Source organism: Anser brachyrhynchus (genome assembly GCF_964034855.1).
Source record: "Anser brachyrhynchus genome assembly, chromosome: 8".
NCBI classification, from domain to species: Eukaryota; Metazoa; Chordata; class Aves; order Anseriformes; family Anatidae; genus Anser; species Anser brachyrhynchus.
The window spans coordinates 16,346,962-16,360,679 of NC_137702.1; the positions used below are offsets into that span (position 1 = coordinate 16,346,962).

The 13,718-nt window shown below is 37.7% G+C and overlaps 1 protein-coding gene across 50 annotated transcripts in view; it reads right to left on the minus strand.

The window, feature by feature from the left end:
- LOC308199202 (uncharacterized protein) overlaps positions 1-13,718 on the minus strand; it is a 506,154-nt gene that overhangs the window by 424,895 nt on the left and 67,541 nt on the right. For 36 of the 50 annotated variants that reach the window (XR_013954446.1, XR_013954467.1, XR_013954468.1 and 33 more), the window contains one exon: positions 1,871-1,978. The exons of the other annotated variants lie outside the window; for them this stretch is intronic. The gene's annotated coding sequence lies outside the window, so the exon portion shown is untranslated. The remainder of the gene's footprint in view (positions 1-1,870; positions 1,979-13,718) is intronic. 50 annotated transcript variants of the gene reach the window in all.

Genomic DNA, 13,718 nt, shown 5'->3' on the forward strand with positions numbered 1-13,718 from the left:
ACCTTAATTATATGAATAGTAAATATGATTAATGAAACTGATTCAAAAATCTATAATTAGGATCTGGGTAAGTTATTAAATTATTATTTTTTAAACTATTCAGGATAAAATGCTGATATAGTTCTATTAGCAAAATAATTCTGTAATAAAGAAAGTGTGAGAGCTGACATTAAATCAATTTGAGAACAATAATAATAGTAGGGGTTTTTCAGGTTTACACTTTAACTGCATTAGAGAGTTTTGAAGAAACAAAAAAAGAATTTAAAGTTTTTTTCAGAATGCAGTATAACTCAACTTTTCTAGCACTTCTACCATAAGCAGTGTTGAAAGCTAACTTTCCCTTTTAGTATGACAGGTAGAATTGTCACTTAGACCATCAAGCCATTAAAACAGTTTTTAAAAAGTATTTTGTAGATGCGGTAACACTAGCATTCTAGATAATTTTCCAGTGCCTTTTCAATCAAGAAAATCTGGCTAAAATTGCACTATCTGACCTTTCGATTAATGGCCCTGCCTCTCGCCTGTCATACTAATACAGAGGTTGGGGAATAGTTAGGATTCATCTGGAAGCAATATAACTTCTGCCTGTGTCTTCCTTTTCTGGACGCTAATGGCTTTTAGTCAGTCCTTTTCACTCAGTGTATGACACATGTAGCCATTCTATTTCAGTTGTCCATTAACTTCAAGCGTTATGACAAGAACAAAGCAACTTCTTAAAGAAGTTGAGTTCAGCTATGTGTATTAAATTTCTACAAATCCTTCGCTTGTAAGGTGCTGTTTTCAATCATCACTAATGTTTATCTGAGTGCAACAGTATCTATTACTAATTAAAAGAGGCTGTTTAAACAAATAAAAAAGGTCACAAGGCCTAAGGATTCAACCTTGGCGTTACTGTTCAGTTTCTCTATGCGTTACTGTGTGATGATTTTTTTTTCTAGAAGTATCTACTTTTTTAAGCAAGAACTGTGGGAAAAATCAACAGCCAGAAAACTGCAATTGTTGGTTGGAATTCCAAGGCCTCAGCGTGGTGCCTGATATTTCTTCCCTGAGACCATGCAAAATACGGCACACTACAGCACTCGTAAGCAGAAAGTAATACATACATTTCTATGAAGACTTACAGGATCAAAGATATAAACTACTTGGGGAAATCGATTCTACTTGGGAAAGTGACACCTGTAGTCCTGGAAGCTTTTTAAATAATATTTCTGATCTTTAAATATTTATCACTGAGCTGCAAATAAAACGTCTGCAATACCCTGTAGAAATAACGTGCATTGGATAGCTTTTAGAAATATGTTTGACTGTACTAGTATTTTACTTGATTCTACTAATCTGACATCTGGTCAATGTCTGTATTAAGGCTGCATTACAAAGCCTTTCAGTTCTAGTTTTAATTCCTCATACTGTTAAGAAATCTCAGCTCCCGATATTAGAATACCAATTAGACACGAAGTTTCTAGGTAAGGCTGAGAGGTTTGAGAATCTGAACTATCCTTGACAGAGCTTCTCTATCCAGGCAACCCATTTTAATTCCGTTTAAATTTAGGTGATTTTTAGGCCTATGTGGCAAAGGCGTTTGATTCAGCTCTGACTCAAAGGTACATATTTTATGACTAGGCTCTGGCTGAAGTTAACAGCAACTTGCCTCTTCCCTATCCAAATTTTCCGTCACCCATACCTGTGAAATAATACCTGTAGCCATGCCATGGGATGTGATGTTCTATCTCAAGCCACGAGTACACACACACAGCTACAACACAAAGCCTGACAGGGCATGTTTCCTTTCTACCTGAAACTGGATTTTGCATAGGGTTTTTAGGACACATATTATCTGGATCTCCCTGAGTTACCTTCTTCAGTTTCTCACCTTGGGCTAGACCAGGAGTAATGAGGCAGCTATGTTCTAGTCTTTGTAACATCTTCTCTTCCATTCCCAAAAGCCCCAAAACAAAGACCTCACTTCAGCTGAGTGAATCTGCAAGAAAATGAATAAAAAAAACTTTACTCATAAATAATATGAAGCCTTGACAACAAAAAGGTATTCTACTAACCTGAACTATCTAGCCATACTCCAGTATCTCAAACAGAAGGGGGACCTTTCATTAAGTCACTAAACCTACAGTTCACACAGTGTTTTTAAACTCATGTCAGTCTCAAATCACAAACCTGTTGCACTTGAAATAGAATGATTCTCTGCTACTTCCCTATCAGATGCCAAATGACATTCAAAAAATAAGTTATTTCAAAAGAAAACTATGACTATTTGTAGCAACTTTTGTGTGTGCCATCCTATGCTACAGTTTCTCCCTATTCTTTCTTGCCAGCATCAGAACATCGCCCCTCAGAGGGGGGCAGGCAGTGCAGCAGTGTAATGTTAGCTTTGCCCATCAGTGAACAATCATCTCCTTCCGATGATGGGTCCTAGGACCCATTCAATGAAAAGTGTCTAGAAGTGTCTCCTTATTCCCAGAGTGCTGTCCTTTCTTTCTCCATCCTCTGACATTTTAAGAAAAAAACATTTGGGATAGCAAAGGAACCAGTCAGGTGCATGAGTACCAGCAGGAAGAACCTGTTCTCTCTGATCACAAAACCTCTCTGGTAGTCTGAATCCAACGGATAAAGAGAATTGCTAGGTGCATTCCAGGCAAGGCCCAGCACTCAAACCTACAAACCCGACTAGTATCTGAGGTTCAGCTGCACAGTGCAAGGTTGCTGGTGGAAGTGGGGACAGGATAGTGTTGTCCATCACAGAAGACAGATGAGAAAAAAATAGTTGCCATGTACTCAGTGCACTGCCAGGCAGCTCAAAGAGCTCAGCTTCATGCAGGCTGATACCTTAGGTGCTGTGAAAGCAGGGTAGAAGATTCTCCAAAAATCTTCTATGCCATTTACTTGCCATTACGGATATAATTCTGTAGATAATTCTGGAATCACAGGTTTAGATATCAGAACAAAGCACAGAAATAGCCCTGGGCAACCAGCTGTAAAGCAATGTGGTTTCATCCTCTGACAGGTTTCCTTCTAATGGCCAGTGCAGTCTTTTCAGAACTTCCTTGCAGGTTACGTTCACCTGCCAGACCACAGAGCAATGTTGCACTTGTAACATAAGCTAATCACACCAGCTAACAAGAGGTAAGATTAAGCTCTCAGAGCAACGTATAGCAGGCTAAAAAGAATCTGTGTAAAGCTCTATGGGTGGCTGCAGAGTCCCCACGGATTCTTACTGCTCAGCTCACTTCTTCACTCCTACTTTACAGCAATCCAGTAAGAGCTACCATCACCTGAACCACTTTCTGATACCATATTTTCCAAGTGCCTGCCTCTCCCTCTGTCCCAAATGCACTCAGTCCCTCCCCTCAAGTAGCTCATTGCCATCTGAGCAAGGTTTAGCATACACATGCCCACACAATTTGGACAGGGTTGCCTTTAGACTGCTAAAGGCAGACTATACATGATTGTTCACCTAACCACATCTAGCCCAACCATCTGCAAAAGGCTAAGACTTGGCAGTATTTTCCCAGCATATTTTTAAATTGAAAAACCTATAACATAGATTTCCAGATTGAACTATTTAACAAATATCTATACAAGGATTGGAAAATGCACAGGTTTTTCAAGTCTCCATTTCTTAAATATGGGATAGAATCAACCCCCTGTTGTCACTTTACATAGTGTGACTATGTAGCGCATGAAAATCTTTTATATTCACAGACAATGCAGCTGTGTAATAATGTTAGCTTTGTCCTTCAGTGAAAAATCAGTTTTTCTGACATGTGTCTTAGGACCCATAATACTGAGACATCTGAAAATAGCTCTTTTGTCATTTTGCCAAATTTTGTGAACATGTAGCATCCTTTTTAAAAATTTCATTCCAGCATCTGCTCTATACAGAAAGAGACATTAGTCTGATGATACAACTTCACTGCTCTGTGCAACCAGTGTGTTCTATAGCTCAGAATCAACGACAAGGGATTGTACTAAAGGCTACTTCTGTATGTCACTAGACAATTTCTATTTATGATATAGACCTAAGTTTCAAGATAAAAGGAATTTAATTCTTCAGATTAGTTACATGTTTAAAAGCCTTAAAAATTCCAGCTGTTAATGTTATGAATAAGAATTGTTTAAAAAAACATACAAGCCCAAACCCCAAACCCCAAGGGTATGCGTCTGTGTGGGGTTGGGAGTATTAAAACTGCAATGAGCTACAGAGCACTCTTCAAAGCAAAATGCTTTCACGTAACCCTTAAGAACTATGTATTTGTATACGTGTATGCCCATACAGACACACACACTGAAATTAGGCAACTTGTCCTCATCTGCTCTGGTGCAGTTCTTTCTGATACTGTAATTGAGGTCATGTAATAGAAGGAAATCACAGCAGCAGAGATAGATGACTCCTGTTCAGATGATTTTTGAAAGTGAGTAAGAGAGAAACAGAAAGGTGAATTACAGTGTAATGACAGAAATCAGTTTTTATGTGAAAAATCAGATGATGGATTTATATGACAGATGAGTACTACCCCAAATCACTCTGTAACATGGGAAAGTGGTTTCATTATAGGCTGAAGGAGAAGATATTTGCAGTGATAGTCATTCATACTAAATGCAGAGAGGAGAGAAAATACTAGGAAATGGGAAAACAATATAAGAGATAAGCTTTAAAAAATATATACACCAAGCTGACAACAGAATTAGCTTGGTTATATTAACAGGTAGTCTTTAGCGTAAGAAGTTGGACAATATAAAATAAAAACAAAATTTGTTGTGTAGTTTATCATGAAATGTGGGGCTCATGAAAAGCTGAATGGAACAACAATAAAGTTATCTATAACCTAGCTGTGACTAAACAAATAGCTGCTAACATTTTCTTCAGATTAGACAGTGTCTGCATAAATTAGAGAATTATAATTGTCAGGATCTAGACATTAGTGAAATGGATTTTAATATACTGTGAAGTATATTGGTACTGTCTACTACTAATCAATGGACTTAAAAACTTTGTTTACTTTTGTTTTGTTCCCAGCATGCAGTGTATATTAACCTGTACAACTGCACATACTAACCAATTGTGACTATTACAATCCATTTATCAGATTTAAAAAAAAAAAAAAAATTAAACCCAAGCAACACCTTTCCATATGGCCAATTAGTGAAGTCATAAAATGCAGCAAATATATGATGCTGTATTGAACATCTGTGCTGGTTATCCTATGGGAATTTTTAATAAAGGACCAAACAGCATATTGATGTTAATTCTATGTTACCGGGACTTTAAATAAAAAACTAAAATAAATAGCATCCATTAAACTGATCATACTGTTGTAACTCAAATTGTGTTTATTATGCTAATGGAACATGAAATTAAGAAAAAGACCTTTATGCCAGTGGAATTAATTAATGAGCTTTATGAAGGCATTGGGATGTAATTTATTTCTAGATAAGTAAGTCTAATTTGCAGTTCCATGGGTCTCTGCAATGCTGATTGTAATAGTTATTCCTGCAGATGTGCTGCTCACAGCATGTCTTTCCATTAGAACTGAACACCTCATTATATAAACTGTACCTAATTAAACATAATACAGTGGTGACTTGTTAAACTGGCCTTTTTAAGTCAGCAGCTGCCTAAGCTAATAATACCGTACACAAGATTTATATCATCTACCATATAATACTGATATTAAAATATACTGCCCAAGGGATTGACAACTAATTTACCGGTATGTAACAGGTACCCTTCAGATTCTGCTGTGGAGATTAAAGACTACTAGTCTATAAAAATCAAATGAGTTAAAGTCTATTTGGAGTTCTAAATAATTATGAAAGTTTTTTAATAACTATGTTATTTTAACAGGTTATTTTAAAAACCGTAGTCAGAGAATAACCCTTTTCTTATAACCTTTCACAATATCTGATGGGGCACTTTTCTTATGTGGTCTGAGTTATTACAATATTTGAACACAATTGGATATGTGCAGGCTTACTTTGTTTCAAGCAAACCAAAATGAGAAATCCCCAAGACAGATACAGCTATTTTTTGAACTTTGCAATTCTAACTCTGTGACTATTCTGTACATGTCCTTCCTTCCACCAAAATGTAGATATATCTTGTGTTGAAAATAATGACAGTCTGTCCCTAAGAAGCCTGACTATTTTGATCAGAAGATCAGAAGGTCAGAAAATACACTGAGAACAGATTGATTCTCTCATGAGATAAGATAGGAATACTTGAGAACTACACAAGAATAGATTTTGGATCAACAATGTTTGATCATGACAACTTTCACATTCTGTGTACAGTCTGTGGTTTAAGACTTTTTTTCTGTTTCTGCCTTTTCGGAGGCTGAATCAACTGTCACTGCGTTCTAATGTAGGACACAACATCTTTTGGTTTTAATTCCCATTTTGCCAGTATCCGCAAAAAATATATGTTGTGCTTGCAGGTATATGAATGGAATGACATAGCCATTCCTCTCCCCCTCAAACACCTGTGAATATTCCTTTCCTCCTTGCCTGAGTACGCAAACCTGGCTCAACTTCCACTAGCTCTTGCTCAATCCCACAGCTGAACCACCTGAAGACAGGTGATCAGCCCTGCACGCTGGTGCCACCTCCCCTCTGAATGAAGAAAATGATGCTCAGATTCTGAACATCTTCTCACATACGCATTCCAAGCTATAAAAACATGCATAAATTTAGTCCAAGACTTATGTCCACCAATGTCCTGTACCAAGACTCAAGTTCCAAGTTAAGAAACGTCAGTGTGTGCTCATTAAGGACTTTGATTTCCTCACAATAGTCACTCTCTTGTACAATCATTTTTTGCACAAAGAAGTAAGAAAATACACACACAAAAAAAGAAAAGTGGTCATATTATTTAAAGGCTATCACTTTGTTTGGATTGTCTTCAAGTTTGGGAGGAAAAACATCAGGATCATATCACATTTGCTCTGAGCAAAGCACTTTCCCTGTCTTACTGAACACATAACAAAAGGACAGTGTTCTTAAACCAGCCATTGCTCTTTGTTTTCAGTAAGTTGTGACAATTGAACCATAATCCTCTTCTAAAGACTGCTGCTTTGATAGCAACCTCTGCCACTCTCATAACCCTTAATATCCGCAGCGCCATACTTTACTTTTAAGGTTTCTTAGTAAAGACAGTTTGACAGTCAGTCTCCCCCTCTTGCCCGAATCCCTGTATCATTCTGGACTGTTGTCCATAATACATGAATCACTACAAATGAAGGAAAAATTACGGTTTGTCCTAGACTTAGAGTTTCAGAGAAAAGGGGTCTGTCCTATCTTAAAGGATGTACATCAAGAAACAAAAGCAGGTGCAACTTTACTTCACTGGCAGCAATGAAGAGCTGGCTTCCAACAGCCTATACACAACTAGCCTACCCTACCGACAGAAAGAGCGTTCTCACGGTAGAGCTGTCAGCATGCTTAGAAGATGCCTGGTCTTCCAGGATAAGGAATAGAACAGGTATTTGCATGGGAATCTGTGATTAGAAACAAAGCCTGCACGGGAAATAATTTTGTATGTAGAAATTGTACCATAATCAGTCTGTTTGAACACTGCCTTTACCAAGGCTGCATTTTAATTTCCTGGATGTCATCATTTACTTCATGCTTTCAAAGGACCATCCACCAATATCATCCAAAGTATTTAATTCTTTCTATACAGTGGGATAGCTTGGGATCTTTATTGTGAAATTCTTTACTATAAAATTCCTAAACTAAAACAACTATCCTTAAGATAAAGGATGCTGTTTAAATTCAAAAACAAAGCTGTGTTTTTTTTTTTCATAGAAGTCCCATTTAAATTGTTTCACAATATTTCAGCAATCAAACGTGAAATGTAAGAGAACAGCAATATAATTTGCTGTGAGAGTAAAATTTAGCAAAATCAAATCAACAAGAAAAAGAAAACGAGTTCATGAGCACAATGGGTCCATTATAATTATTATTTTTAATTAAAGTATTCCACATACACATTAGTTTTCTTTGCTTACTACTTTTATTGTCTGACTTGCCTTGAAATTGGATCTATGAACACTTTGAAAAATGGCTTGAAAGACTCTCTTGTTTCACAACAGATCCAGTAGTTACTTCTCCATCCTCTGCCAAAATGCATTTTAGTAACTTACCATGGCTAAACTCCTCCAAGACTCACCACAGATATCTCCTGACTCTTAAAAGCAACAGAAAACAGGAAAATAGTTTCTCTATACCTCCATTGATAAAAGCACATAAATCTCACCAAAGGCTTTCTGAGACCCAAAGACGTGGCCATGTCTTAGATCATAAACTTGAAAAGCATTTTCAAATGATCTGATTTAAAATTATCAATCTCTATTAGTGTCTCAAAAAAGAAGACAAAAATCTTGTCATTGCACTTCCTAACTACTTAACAAATTAAATAATAAAGATAAACAAAACTCAGCCAAAATAAAATGCAAACTTATTTAATAGGATTGATAGAAAATTTATGAATTGAATACAAATTTTGACTACTTTATAGAAGCATTTTACATCTTCTTACTCTGCCTGGTCTGGTGAAAAAAAAAATCTAAACACAAGAAGAGTGACTTCACAAGCTTACTGGTATGCCTGAGTTTTACAAGTTCATTTACCATTTCAGGAAATCAATGAAACTGACAGAAATATGTACATAATTTGATGCTTATTGAGCTGCGCTTCTAAAACCTTTCTGAGAAAGTGACTCACAGCTGGTATGATCTCACAGGTGCCTGGGAAGACTGGCTTGGAAGTTATACTGCCTACTTAACCTCTTGCTTTGACAATGAAGTAGCGCCATATACACAAGCAGATAGCCTGGAAGAAGAAAAAAGATCCTAGACTATCACTTGCAGCTGATCTTCAACATCCTTTGGAGATGAAGGAGAACAACCAACTGGGTTCAACCAAAGTCTCTCAGAAACATTTCTGCCTAGAGGAAACTAAAAGCATGCAAAATTGTCACAAGTAGGAAAATTATTCTGTATTAAAGACCTCACAAAAAGAGTTATTATTTCATCCAACTGCTGCTAACATACAATCAAAAGAAGCAGTTAGATGACAGAAAATATGAAATTACTTACGTTTTTCCACTCAAACCAAATGCAGAAGCTTATTGTCAGCTGTATTGAGAAACACTTTATTCATAGAGTCTCTAAAACTTTAGTCCTCTTTCTGGAACACTTTAATATATACAGAGACATTTAAGTGATTTTTAAGACAACATCAACTGAAAAAACAGCATCACATGGTGGTTTGGGACTATTACAGGAGACATTAATAGCATCTTCTTCCAAAGAATGCCAGGCTAGCTAAAAACCTGTGTCTGGGGGAAGTGAAACCTCCTAAATCCACACTCAGACAGCAGAGGTATAGGAGAAAAGTTCCATCCACTGTCTGATAATATCACTTCTACTAAAACAGGACAGCCCTGAGAAAAAAAAAAAAAAAAAAACATTATCTCGAGCTCATTTTGTTGCCAGACCTTGTATATTGTTAACACTGTAAGGTCCCACAGGCACCTTGGCAGAACAGAACAGACAGGTTTCTTAATTGCTGATAAAGTTACAGCGCTAAAATCTTTTCAATTATAACGATATTTTCAGGATTTCAGAGGTCAGTCTCTATTCCCCATGTGTTTAACTGGGAAGAACACTAACAAAATGCAGTGAGGAGAATTCAGATAGTTGATTCTGCTCCCACCAATGACAGAAATCTCCAATCACTTCAATGTAAACAGAATCAGGCCCTCCATGTGCACATTAAATAAAGCAGACACTTCTATTCTGAATATTTTGAGTATGATGGCACAAAGGAGATAAGACGATCTGATAAAAGTAACAGATGAAAGCATGTTACTATCTATGCTATCTCCATTCTAAGATATAAAAAACTATCCTGTGTTTATGTATTACCGTAAGCTACAATGAAAGTTGACCTGGTTTCTAGAGGACAGTTTTTTAAGTACGTTGCTGCAGCAATTTTTGATGAGATACATTTCTACAACATTTCTCATGCCACTGAAGATTAGATATGTCTGCAAAACAGAGTATAAATACAGAACCAGAATTGTATCTTATCTCTTGGCTACTATCTATGAAGTAAACGTTTCAATATTGTTTTCTATGTAAGTATGAATCATTTAGACTTTTCCTCAGACTTTTATTAAAAGACAAATTATTATTACTGTCATTGTCACTAACAACAATAACTACTACTACTTTTTAATTGCATGTTCTCTTTCCTCCGTCTTGGGAGGTTCCCGTACAGAACCACTCTACAGCATATTTTAAAAGCACTGGTGTTTTGAGTTATATTTCCCCAGCTTCAGAAGCAAATTCTCATAGAACCAGGGTGCAAAGCAGTAAAAAATCCACAGAAGGAAGCACAACTTGCATAGCGATAGCGTACCCCCTTCCAATAAGTCACAAATCAGCAGGGAACGACAGTCGGGTGGGTTTTGCACACCAAGCACGCTTTCATGGAGCAGAGACTTAAGCTGCTCTCCTTCAGGTGGCTCCCCAGGTGACACCCGGGGTAATCCTAGCACAGGCAGGTGACTTTGTTTTCAAGGTACAGAACATTCCACTGAATTACAATGCAATACATTAGAAACTGTATTAGAGTACTGGTAAGAGACTTCAGCTAGGTATGTTTGATGTGCTCTGGAGAGTTTAAACTTCATAGGAAAAGAGCTTACAGGAGATGGGGAAAACAGGAATGTTATTGACTCAACAAACAGGGAATCGAGTCAGAAAGGAGTTTTGGCAGAAAGCTGCAGAAAGCTACTGGATGATTACCCTGTGTGAGGGAACCCCAGGCCAGCTGGATCCCAAAATAACACCACTTCTTGCCAAACATCTCCTAGTCTCCAGCCTGCATCAATTACTGGAACACATACCATAGGACTCAACAGTGTTGGTGTTAGCAAAGTTATTTTTCCTGAACCTGAGACCAGCATGAATTCAACACATAACTCAAGGGAAACACAGCAGAGAAGGGGGAAAAAAATGCAAAGATGCCTTTGATTCCTCCTCTCTGCATAATGAGCCAGATTCTCAACTAATGCATAGCCTCATTTTTCCACTCATACCTATTGAGCTCTGATATTCTGTACAACTGGCGTGTTTAACAGCATGGCTAAAAGTAAACTTACAGACCTAAGTCTTAGTACTTTCCAGACCTGTACAAGCACATAATGGGATGAAAGGTCATAGAGCTGCCCACATTTCTACCCTTTGCCCAACCATATCACTAATTCATCCACCCATGAGCCGAAGATTTGCTCCAGTCACCAAGGTACTTGTTAGGTTTAATGACTGAGGCTTTGTGCAAAAGCTCAGTTAAATCTAGAAGTGCATACACAAATTCTGACCTCCAGTGAGAAAAAGAATGAATATTTGTGCTCCTTTTAGCTTTTATTGGTTTCCCACCAAATCTGTTAATTTCACTACACTTTTTCTGACTTACTCCAAATTCCCAACTTTTAAATAACTACATTTGTAGCTCTGCTAATTTTGCTGCTTTGGGAACACAGCAAAATCTGGCTGCCACAACTGTGGTTCTTTTGTGTTCAAAACTGCATCACTTATGTATTTAAAAATACATATGATATTTATAAAGCCTACTCAAAACATTACCAAATTGTCCCATTTTCATGTTTTCATGACAATTTATATGTTTTCCATATGGGCAAGTGCTGACAATATGATACAAGCTTAATGGAACAAATTGTGGTTTCTCTTTATTGTCTTGGCATCAAAAATCTACACTTGCATAAAAATAACTCTCTCCACGATTTTCCAGGGATGATTCTTCATTAATGCAATATTAAGTGCTGCCTTCTTATTTTACTTAAAAATTTGCCAGAAATTTTCAGTGCTCACCTCACCACAGTATCTGAGAGCATTACCAATCTATTGAAAAAACAGCAGCTGATATCCAGAGTTTGCAAATTTATTCAGATGAGTTTTCTGTAATACACCGTGTGCTCCACAAAGACTCAGGTTCATGGGCGCGGTTGCCTCACTCTTTCTATCCGCAGGCAGACAGAATTCATCTCTTCTACACTGCCCTTCTGTTTTTGCTCCCCAGCTTTCTAGAAGCAGGAAGAGTTAATGCCTGCAAGCATTAGGAGAAGACTGTGCACTAAAAGACTAAGACTGAAAAAGCTGACAGTAAATGATTTCCTTAAAAGTTCCCCAAGACTCCAATGTGGCACTGAACAGAGCTATTATTTCTATACTCCAACAGCATATGTACTTCAGCCATCCCCATCCAGTCTCTGCTTTCCTCTCCCTACCTTACTGCAGATCTGCCCTTGCCTTCTACTTTTCTCCTCCTCCAATTACTGCAGTCCTAATGTAGAGAAAGCTTTCCCTGACCTGAAGCTCCTCAGTAGGCAGTCAGATGAGCTAGCTTTCTCTTCATTTAATCTAGCTCCTACACACGCTTCACAACATGACAGACATGTCAAATGAGCCATCCGCCAGGCCACTGACAGCAGTTTCTGGGGCATAAGAGAGGCAGCTGATGGAGAGGAGATTGTTGGAGGGAGTCAGGAAGACAGAAAGCCATAGGTAATATCACCAGTGCCCCGCTGAAAACTGACAGCTTAATGGGTATGATACTGACGGTTATTTTACGTACCTCAAGTCTTGGTCTTGAATAATACACTTACTACTGAGATGTTAAAGTGGAAAATAGATTTTGCCAGAGTTAATAACAAAGGCTAATTCTACAGGAGTTGTGGGTAATAGGCACTACCTCAGACACATTGCAAAATCTGTTTTACTTCCCAAGAGCTGTGTGTTGATGAAAGTTGCCGTGCTGATGGAACAAAAACAAGCTACTTCAATTCATCCACAGAAAAAGCAGCTTGCACCACACACAAACCTTCTCCTGGACAGCCTCTCTCTCGGATAGGCACTAGGCAATCTGTTTAAGAAGCACGCTTTAAAAAACGCTGACTCAAACATTCTCTGAACAAGCTTCCTATAAACTAACGAGAGATATTCAGCCACCAACTGGAGCTTCCTCCCACGAGGAGAAGACAGCAGCACTTCCACCAACTGTTCCCTTACGAGGTGACTCGCCTCAGTGACACTACTGTCCCTAGACATGCACATGGTTCCATTTGTAACTCCCACGTCCGATGGGGAAAATCTGCAGTGAGCACTAGAAAAGTTCAGGGATTGTTACTCCCTTTTTTAGCAAGACTTTTTTTTTATCAGTTACATGGGAAATGCACTTCAGGACAGTCTTACTGCCTTCTGTATGCCACATCACCATGTTCTCACAGCAAACCACACTTGCATGAATGTAAATATGAGTGCAGATCAGGTTCAGCAGAGATTTCCATGGCTGCCATTCTTCATCTGACTACACTTTGTTTATTCTGACTCATGTTTCCATCACCCATAGTCTTCATTTTCCTCATTTAGTTACATTTCCTTTAAAAGACTTTGTGGCTGATGTCTAAGAAAGCTCAAGTAATAATTGCCATCATCTTTTTCTTTTGGTAGATCCCTCAATGGCATTTATAAGATGAGCATTAAGAGCAAAAAATATTAACTTCAGAGGAACAGAATCCAGTAATAACTTCTCTTGTTTTGGACTTACGTATTGTTTTAATATTAGATACAATATACATATATAGTTTAATTAGGACAAATTCTCTGCTTGCTTATGATCTC